At 39.0% G+C, this 10,135-nt stretch overlaps 1 long non-coding RNA gene across 1 annotated transcript; it reads left to right on the top strand.

The window, feature by feature from the left end:
* Nucleotides 1-477: 477 nt before the first annotated feature.
* LOC139106410 (uncharacterized) lies at nucleotides 478-1,466 on the top strand. Its single transcript, XR_011546349.1, has 3 exons — nucleotides 478-958; nucleotides 1,061-1,315; nucleotides 1,399-1,466. It is a non-coding gene; the product is annotated as an uncharacterized lncRNA (long non-coding RNA).
* The last annotated feature ends 8,669 nt before the right edge of the window (nucleotides 1,467-10,135 follow it).

The following is a 10,135-nucleotide window of genomic DNA, read 5'->3' as shown; positions in this document are numbered from 1 at the left end:
AGAAATCCGTAGATTACCGGATCTCAATAACGGCTCAACCAATCGCTTTCTTAATAGGCATATTGCATTGATTATGGTCGACTTATATAATAAAAGTCTTTTTATTATTTCGCTGCGTGGTCTATAAATAAAGATATCGCGATTATAATTTTGGTTACAAGAGTAAAATTATTAAGATTCTCCGTCGTCATTTTTTACGTCTCAAAAAATGTCCCTTTCGTTTTCGCGTCGCTAGATGGTGCGGATTGATTTATCGACAGTTTGATAATATTATCGACTCTGTTGATTGACGTGTGAGTTTGACGTGTGAGGTTAGTGATCCGCAGTGATCCGTTAATTAAGGTAAGTGTGACTAATATTATTTAAATGTTATTTATAGTATATATATTATATTATATCAAATATAATTTAAATGTTATTATTAATAATCTTATATTTCAGAGATGACTCAAATTCTTAAAGAAGGTAAAAATTAATGGTTAAATAGCGAGGTAATTATCAAAAATTTGTTTGTTAAATCTGAAACAAAATATATTTTATGATTAGGTTTCTTGTCTGATGGCTGCGTTTCGAAAAGGTCATATTAAGGTATTGAAATGGATGGATGGTAAATTACGTAACGCAATTTCCAAGTGATCAAGAAATGACAAGATCTTGATAGCGTTACCAGTGCAGGATCGGTATCAACAACTTCGATTACAACCACTAGGACATCCACCAATATTAATTCCGATTGAAAATTGAAAGGTCAATTAGTTTTTGAAACTTCCTTGAGGCATCCTGCTGATAGAGAAGATTTTGAAGCAACTGGTAATGAAACTTATGTTCCTGGCAAAGGAAAAAAGTCTTATAATAATCAATACGATGGAGATACTTTAAACACATCATCGAAAACGAGTAATACCAGCCCCAAACAAAGTGGAAAGCGTGAAGAAGGATGGAAAGAAGTTGTACGAATGTAAGATACATGTTCTTGAAAAAAGTTTTCCAAAATTCTTTTCTTTATGTTTTTGGTGAATTAATAATATTTACGGTTATCTAATGTAATTGTGGTTTACAGGGGACAGTCTGATGATTCGGGAAGATTTATGAATTCACCGTTTCGTTCTAAAAAAGTGTCCGTTCCCACAAATGCTATCAGCCGAGTAATAGGCAGAGGTGGCAGTCATATAAATGCTATTCGTGGTGCTACGGGTGCGTACATCGAAGTAGAAAATTGGTAACATATATAGCATCATTTTTATAGGCAAATTCTCAAATAAAAAAATTTACTGAAAAAATTAAGCAATTCGAAGAAACGGATAAAACTGCAAAGGTAATGTTTTTTTTAAATAATTACAATTTATTGTTATATTAAGATTGTAAAGAAATTTGACAAATAAAAATACTTTATTCCAGAATTTCACTTTGTTATTAGAACAAGAACGAATTCAGTGGAAATCTTTGGAAAATAAACTTACGAAACAGATTGAAGAGAAAAAAAAACGATGTAAAGCTGAAGAGTGAGTTTAATTAATGCAATTCTTTATGGAATAATTTCATAATTTGCTCAGGCAGGCCTGATAAATAATCGTGATTGTTGTGGAATTGTAACAGAGAATTTTAATTTATGTATAATTTATTTGATTATCTAATTATTGTGTAAATAATGTTTGCTTTCTCCGTTTCGTAAAGCTCTAGCTTTATTTTATGCATCGGTTGTAATCTCACAAAATTAGTGTTTTCCTTTTACATTTTTCTCCTACTATTATCATATTTGCACATGTGACTATATCGTGATAAGATAAAACAAAGCGAGAAAATGAACTTATTTCATACATGTGTTTTGCAAATAAAAATCTATTCAAAAGAGAGATTTTATAGTAAGAAAAATAAATTTATTAATATTAATAATAACTTTACGCAAAAAAGAAAAAAAACTGCATAAAAAGATATTCAACTGTACATTTTTTAATTTATATTTTATGGAATAGATTTTATAAAAATAAAAGTTTCTTTATAAGTAAATCTATTAGCATTTTTCCAGTAGAGCTGATGATCAATACTTATGACAAATAATAATCTTAATTATATTATTTTGATTTTATTTAAGTTTTCACATATTGTTTTTATATTGCTGATTGGAAAATAATGTTTTTAGGAATTGCTGGCCAAGACGAGATTATTGGAACAGCAACAAAAAACTATAGAAAAGTTGAAAGCAGAAGAAAAGCGATCTCATTGGAAGGGCAAGGAAAATGTAGTACATTCAACACCTATTTCTTCTCCGCATAAAACATTAACGCCATTAAAAGATACTCAAATTTATATCTGTAAAGAATATTGCTAAGAATGTTTATGTTTAATTTTTTTAAATATGTATTATTAGTATTTTTATGATTGATTTTTCTGATTATCGTTAATACATTTTATATTGTTTTACACAGGTTACTAAGACAAAAAATAAAGAAATAGAGGAGGTAAAACAAATTTCCTCCAAAAAAATTGAAGAAGAAACTGAACAAATAATGAAGCATGCTTAGAAACTGATCAATAAAGCTGAAACTGATAAACAAGGTGCACTAATAGCATATCGTACCAAGAGTACAGAGCAGATGAAGAAAACGATTATCGAATGCGATGCTAAAGTCTTTGTGAAAGTTTTTAAACATTCAAACACATTCATACTTTTACAATATTAATTTATGTAATTTATTCTGTAGATATATATATATATATATATATATATATATATATATATATATATATATATATATATATATATATAGGTGTCCCAGACCAACGTCACTTTTTTTAATGGTAGAACTCGTCAAAATAAGACGAAAAGTCTTATATCATTTTTCAAAATTTGCAACCGTTAACGAGATATCAATTAAAATGTAAACGTGTGCGAGCGACAAGGAAGCGCAGACTGAGCGAGCGCGCGATAGACGGCGGCGAGTATCGCTTAAAGAGAATAGGCGTAACTAGCGCGTAGCGAGCGAGACAAGGAGACAACGCGTGAGCGAGACGATGCGACGATACGCGAGCAAAATAAAGCGACAACGCGCGTTGTCTCTTTGTCTCGCTCGCTACGCGCTAGTTCCGCCTATTCTCTTTAAGCGATACTCGCCGCCGTCTATCGCGCGCTCGCTCAGTCTGCGCTTCCTTGTCGCTCGCACACGTTTACATTTTAATTGATATCTCGTTAACGGTTGCGAATTTTGAAAAATGATATAAGACTTTTCGTCTTATTTCGACGAGTTCTACCTACCATTAAAAAAAAGTGACATTGGTCTGGGACACCCTGTATACAGGGTGTCCCAGACATAACGAAGGATACTGGGAGGATAAATAGAACTAATTGAGACAAGTAGAAAAGTCCTGTACCATTTTGCAAAATTTTCAACCGTTATTTAGAAAAAAATTAAAATGTACAAATTGTATAGGCGTAAGAGCGACAAGGAAGCTACGCGTAAGTGAGCGTGACAAGCGACGGCGCCATTCCTAGCCATTCGTCTGTCGCGCTCACTCACGCGTAGCTTCTTTGTCGCTCTTACGCCTATACAATTTATACATTTTAATTTTTTTCTCAATAACGGTTGAGAATTTTGCAAAATGGTACAGGACTTTTCTACTTGTCTCAATCAATTCCATCTATCCTCCCAGTATCCTTCGTTATGTCTGGGACACCCTGTATATATATATTTTAAATCTATATTTTGTTTATTACTTTTCTCTATAAGTTTCTAATTTATTCAACTTATACGTACTCTTTGTGATACTTTGAAACGACCGTAATTCCTGGCCGCGAATATCTTGCAAGCGAGAGTGCCCGGACGTGCTCGCCGGGCGGACAGGATTCGCGAGTTGAATTGAGAGGTCCGAGAATGCACGATACGTGGGTTTTATGTAACAATTAATTGATACTTTATTCAATTAATAGAGTAGAATACATTTAAGCCAATTATGACGAACGCGTGATTGAGACGTCGCCGGACGAACACGAATTTAACAATAGATTCACGATGACGCGGTAATTGGCGCGAGTACGCGCTTGATCGGTACGGTGGTAATCGATACGCGGATCTACGACGGGCGGGCCGTTACAGGTTTTCGGCAGCCGCCTAGATAACGCCCTAATCGGAGCGCGGGGTTAGCAGCGCGAGTATTTCCCCGAGTCGCGGGCCTGGGCGGGGCCTGATCTATGCACGCGGCGCGAGACGCGGTGATCGACCTAACGCTTAGATCGCGGCGCGAATGCGGTATTCGGACAGCGGGGAGGATGGAGCACCTTTTCGGTGTTGCAGTAGCCGAGAGTACTCGGCCGAGGCGGAGATCTCTCCACCCCGGTTTTGTGCAACGGTGCGAATGGATATTTTCGCCTAGGCAAGCTGACTGTCGATCCGGGATCGAGATCGCTCGAAGGAGGCGAAGTGCGCTTCACCCCACGAGCCGGTCGTATCAGTCTAATTCGCTTTCGGCAGGAAGATTCCTCTGCGGTGCAAGCGTCAGGAGTTCCTGACCGAGACGGAGTTCGCTCCACCCCGTTGGTTTGCTTGCTCCAGGAGTCGGTTCGGTTCGGATGTTCGCTGCGAAGCGAACGGCACGAGAACGGTGCGCGACTTCCCCGAGTTCGGCTTTTTATATCGCACAAGGCTATATCCGGGGATATCCTTGTTCGTGGCGCCGGCCGCGGTATTCCGCGGTACCGTGCGCGTCGCGCTCGCTCGGATGAGTTCGGGGCCGCTCGGATACGCTCGTTCCGCGGGACTTGGCGCGTTCCGCGGTACTCGTTATAATTACGTATTTCGATGATCGGTTTCTTCGGGAGCCCCCCGCGCTCCCTTGCCTGGCCGAGAGGATGGTCGTCTCGTCAGTTCTTCACCGGGAACGATGCTCCTTCCGGGGGCATCGTTACAACTTAAAAAAATTTTGGGTTTAAAAAAATATAAATGATATGTTAGAATAAAATGTGTTTCAGGTCAACGCTATGGTCGAAGAAGTGCGAAATACCGTGGAAGAGGAGATACGGCTTGCTAACGACAGATATAAAACGTGTTTGGTTCGTATGGAGGTAGAGCGGGTTGCATTAGATGAAAAGCTTGCACAAAGAATTATTATCATGTTATAATTTGTGACTTTCAGACGAGTTTTAGTTAAAGTTTACAACTCGAATTGGATAAAACAGAAAGCGAATTAGCGGAAAAGAAACAAGAATTGAGAACTTTAAAAGATCACATTAGAGCAGAAGCAGCTGAAATGGTTACTAAGAAAAAAGGATTTGATAATATAAAATCAATCTTTGAGACAAAGATCGAAAAATAAATAGGAATTTTTTAATCTTTTGAAGTGTCCAGGCGCTTGCGGCGACTCGATACTAATAATAATCGGTAAGCTCGCGAGAGAGAGAACAAATAAAGACAATTTGCAAGGTAAAATAACGAAGACTAATTTAGCTTAACGTGCTCCGTGCAGGAGCTTGAACACTGCGCATAATTCTTAAAGATCTCACAGGTAGATACCATTTTAAAACGATCATCATGTACCTTGAAAGTATAGACTTTGTTATGTTATAATTTACACATATTTGTATTTTTTAGCATGCTATTATGTTCGGAAAAAAGAAACATGTAGATGTGCAGTTTTATACCGAAGTCGGCGAAATTACTACAGATTTATGTAGGTAAACATCAACACATGCATGATCGCGACGATCTCGCAGCTGAACAATCGGAACGAGAACTAAGACATAAATTAAAAACTGCTTTTAAAATACTAATAATAATCGGTAAGCTCGCGAGAGAGAGAACAAATAAAGACAATTTGCAAGGTAAAATAACGAAGACTAATTTAGCTTAACGTGCTTCGTGCGGGAGCTTGAACACTGCGCATAATTCTTAAAGATCTCACAGGTAGATACCATTTTAAAACGATCATCATGTACCTTGAAAGTATAGACTTTGTTATGTTAATGTAATAAAGAACGTCTGTAATAAAAATGCGCAAAAAATTGCACTTTGATCGCATTGCCAATTTTCTCGGCACTGGTGCATGTTATGATAACGAAACCAAGTATAAATCCTTAAAAATAAGATTAGGAAAAGGAATCAGTTATGTAATAATTTATTAATCTTTAATCAGTTTATTTATTCGTTCGTAATGATACATTAAATTCGTATATATATATATATTATTTGTTGAAAAAAAAAGTCCATTAGCTTATTCGTTGTATATATTATTTGTTTAAAAAAAATAGTCCTAGTTTTAAGTTTCTCTTTATCTTTATAATCTTTAGATTAGGTCCTTTCATTTGTGTTAACCTGCAATAAAATGTTATATTAGAAATATTTATACAATGTATAATTAAAAAAAATGTCTAATTAAATTAATAATATTTTGTTTTCTTACCTATCAATAATTAATAAAAATATAATGTTTGGTTATGATTTGTGGTACCGGCACCGTGGTCACGTCCGCGGTCACGTCCGCGACCACGGCCCCGGCCCCTATTTCGTTCTCCTTTTTGCCATCTAGGAGCTGAAAAGTAATGAAATGAAATTATTGATATATTGCTTATATTGATATATATTATATTAATATATTTATTTACGTCTTTTTAATTTTTCTTCAAGTTCTTTAATTTTTTCCAACAAATATTTTGTTGTCGGTTCGGCGGATGGTACGGCGGGTGGTACGGCGGCCTTTTCTTGTAATATAGTACCAGTTTGGTCCTTTTGAATATTTAATATCAATCGAGGTGAATGATGAGCGCTTTGGACCGTCTCCTTGGGACGAGGAGGCGGCTGCTGTTGGTCAGCCGTCTCCTTGTCGCAAGGAGACGGCTGCTGGTTCTTTTCAACTTCTTCCATGTGGCTGAAAATAAACGTGTGTGTGTGTGTGTGTGTGTGTGTGTGTGTTAATTAATTAATTCTTACCTTCGGAAATTTTTAAAGTAGTTTTGCTCAATTTCTTCAAAATCATGCTCGTTCGCCATTTTGCTCTAATAATGTCGATAGCAGAAGTTGGAGGGAAAGATATAAAAGCCGATCGCGATTTTGTGCGAGTTTACAATAATTGCGTTAAAATGCGTTTGCCGCATTTATATTGTAAATGTTCACAATTAATGATTGTTATTTATTCTTTTTTGTAGTTTTCTCGCTTCTGATTGGCTGAATCGCTTCTAATTGGCTGAATTAACTAAAAATTACGCTTAAAGCATTTCAATTGTAAATTTTTGCAATTAATGATTGTTAATTATTTTCTTTCGCTTTCTTGTACTTTTTCCGCTTCTGATTGGCAGAATCTCTTTTTATTGGCTGAATTAACCAAAAAACGTGCTTGAAGCATTTCGGTTGTAAATTATCGCTAATAATGACTGTTATTTATTCTCTTTCGCTTTCTTGTTGACAGTTATTTATTCTCTATCGCTTTCTTGTTTTCTTTCCGCTTCTGATTGACTAAATCGCTTCTAATTGGTTGATTAATAAAAAAAACGCGCTTGTAGCATTTTGGTTGTAAATTTACGCAATTAATGATTGTTATTTATTTTCTTTCTCTCGACGGGCCGGCACATTCGCCATTTTGAAATGGAGGGAATTGAGATCAGAATAACAAAAAACGATTGCGTTGTATGGGTGAGTTTATAACAAGTTGTAGTAGTAACGGTGAGTTTCGTAACGTATATTTACATAGTTTGTGACGGCTGTCACTACAGCGAGAGTGAAATATTGTTTATGTTGTGGTTTTGTGATAGATCGCGTATAATTTTAACATTGACTGTGCAGATTGGGCTTAGGACTGTTCGTCGTGCATATAGTGATAACTAGGGTAAGATACGTTTTCGCTTTTTCCTGCAATCTTCGCTTATTTTTTCGCTATGACTGTTATCTCTTCTCGGTCGCTTTCTTGTACTTTTCTCGGTTCTGCTTGGTTGAATCAGCAAAAAAACGCGATTGTAGCATGTCGATTTAAATTTACGCAATTAAAGATTCGTTTTTTGTTGATTTATCTATTCTCTATCTTGTTAATTATTCTCTATCGCTTTCTTGTACTTTTCGCGCTTCTGATTGGTTGAATCGCTTTTGATTGACTGAATTAACTAAAAAACGCGCTTGTAGCATTGCAATTAATGACTATTATCTATTTTCTATCACTTTCTTGTATTTTTCGCGTTTTTGATTGGCTGAATCGCTTCTAATTTGCTGAATTAACCAAAAAACGCGCTTGTAGCATTTCGGTTGTAAATTTACGCAATTAATGATTGTTATGTATTTTCTTTCGTTTCTTGTCGACTGTTATCTATTCTCTATCGCTTTCTTGTACTTTCCGCGCTTCTGATTGGCTGAATCGTTTCTGATTGGCTGAATTAATCAAAAAACGCGGTTGTAGCATTTCGGTTGTAAATTTACGCAATTAATGACTATTATCTATTCTTTATCAGTTTCTTGTATTTTTCGCGTTTCTGATTGGCTGAATCGCTTCTGATTGGCTGAATTAACTAAGAAACGCGCTTGTAGCATTTCGGTTGTAAATTTTTGCAATTAATGACTGTTATCTATTCTCTATCGCTTTCTTGTACTTTTCGCGCTTCTAATTGGCTGAATCGTTTCTAATTGGCTGATTTAACTAAAAAATGCGCTTGTAGCATTTCGGTTGTAAATTTACGCAATTAATGATTGTTATGTATTTTCTTTCGTTTCTTGTTGACTGTTATCTATTCTCTATCGCTTTTTTGTACTTTTTGCGCTTCTGATTGGCTGAATCGCTTTTGATTGGTTGAATTAATCAAAAAACGCGGTTGTAGCATTTTGGTTGTAAATTTACGCAATTAATGATCCGTACGCTTTGTTTTTTTCGCGCTATCTGTTCTCTTTTTTCTGCGCTTTCCGTTTTTTCCGTACACTCCGTTCTCTTTGTACGCTCTGTTCTTTTCACATGTTTCGTTCTTTCCTCGTTATTTATTCTTTCCATACGTTCCGTTCTCTCCACACGCCACGTTTTTTACGTTAGAATGTAATTTCTTTTTCTTTTTTCAGGTCTATTTGAAGGTCAGGTCGATTTGGAGGATTTTTAAAAATAAAAGCGGTTGTGCGCTTATAATCGTAGGCTGCTGTGCGCTTACATACGTAGGCTGCTGTGCGCTTACAATCGTAGGCTGCTGTGCGCTTACATACGTAGGCTGCTGTGCGCTTACATACGTAGGCTGCTGTGCGCTTACATAAGTAGGCTTTTTTTTTTTTTTTTTATAGTCAGGAAATCCTCTTTACGGATACCCGCACCCCGGGGAAGGGTACGGGTTATGCCGGACTCGGACTATCTAACGTCCCATACACGGCTAAAACCTGACTTTTGCCCGCTCTGGTGCCTATGGCTGGTGAGGGGGTTGAGGAATCACGGTCGTATACATCTCAACCCCCTCGGCACCGACCCACCCGGTGGCTTGGGTGGGTCCCCCGCGCCGCCGCCCACGGAACTTAGGGCGACGGGGCCCGCACTATTACGGCGGGCCGGCCTCTCTGGTGTCGCCGCAGCGACATAACTCTCGGGTCGGGTTCGGGGCAGCTCCCCTGCTGCACCCGACCCCGTGCCTCGTGGGGCGGGAGGAGCGGAGAAAGCCCCCGCCGCGCCGACTTGGCGCGACGGGGACCCCCCGTCCCCCACCCCTTGCTGTCAAGACGGTGCTGGGGGCGCGCGCGCCAAAAGTTGCGCACTCCTTCGCACCGTCTGGGCGCCTATGTCCGGGCCAGGAAGGAGGGGGGAGGCTTGCGCCCGTCCCCTACCTCCAACCCGGCGCGGGCATGTGGCGCCCGTTGGGGCCTGTTTGGCCCTTTGCTGATGCGCGCGGCTCGGCGGCGGAGAAGGTGAAGGTAAACGCCTCCCCCGCACCGCGCCGCGCGGTCTCCTCGCTGCTGCTGCTGCTGGTGCGGGAGGAGGGGGGGGACCTGGCGCCGGCGGCGCCCTTGCTGCCGGTTGTCCCCTCCTCTCCCGCTCGGCGTCTTCCTTCTGCCGCATAACGCGGCTGCAGAAGACGAGGAAGGCCTTCCAGCCCTCCTCGTCTTCCAGACACTTCCTTATGATGGCCGAGAGAGACAGGTCTTGCCCTGTCTTCTCGGCCATCTCATCCCTTTCTTCCTGCCACGCGGGGCACCTCTCC

The sequence above is a fragment of the Cardiocondyla obscurior genome, linkage group LG11, assembly GCF_019399895.1.
Source record: "Cardiocondyla obscurior isolate alpha-2009 linkage group LG11, Cobs3.1, whole genome shotgun sequence".
NCBI classification, from domain to species: Eukaryota; Metazoa; Arthropoda; class Insecta; order Hymenoptera; family Formicidae; genus Cardiocondyla; species Cardiocondyla obscurior.
Note: the sequence above shows the minus strand (reverse complement) of the source record. Positions and strands in the feature narration are given on the sequence as shown.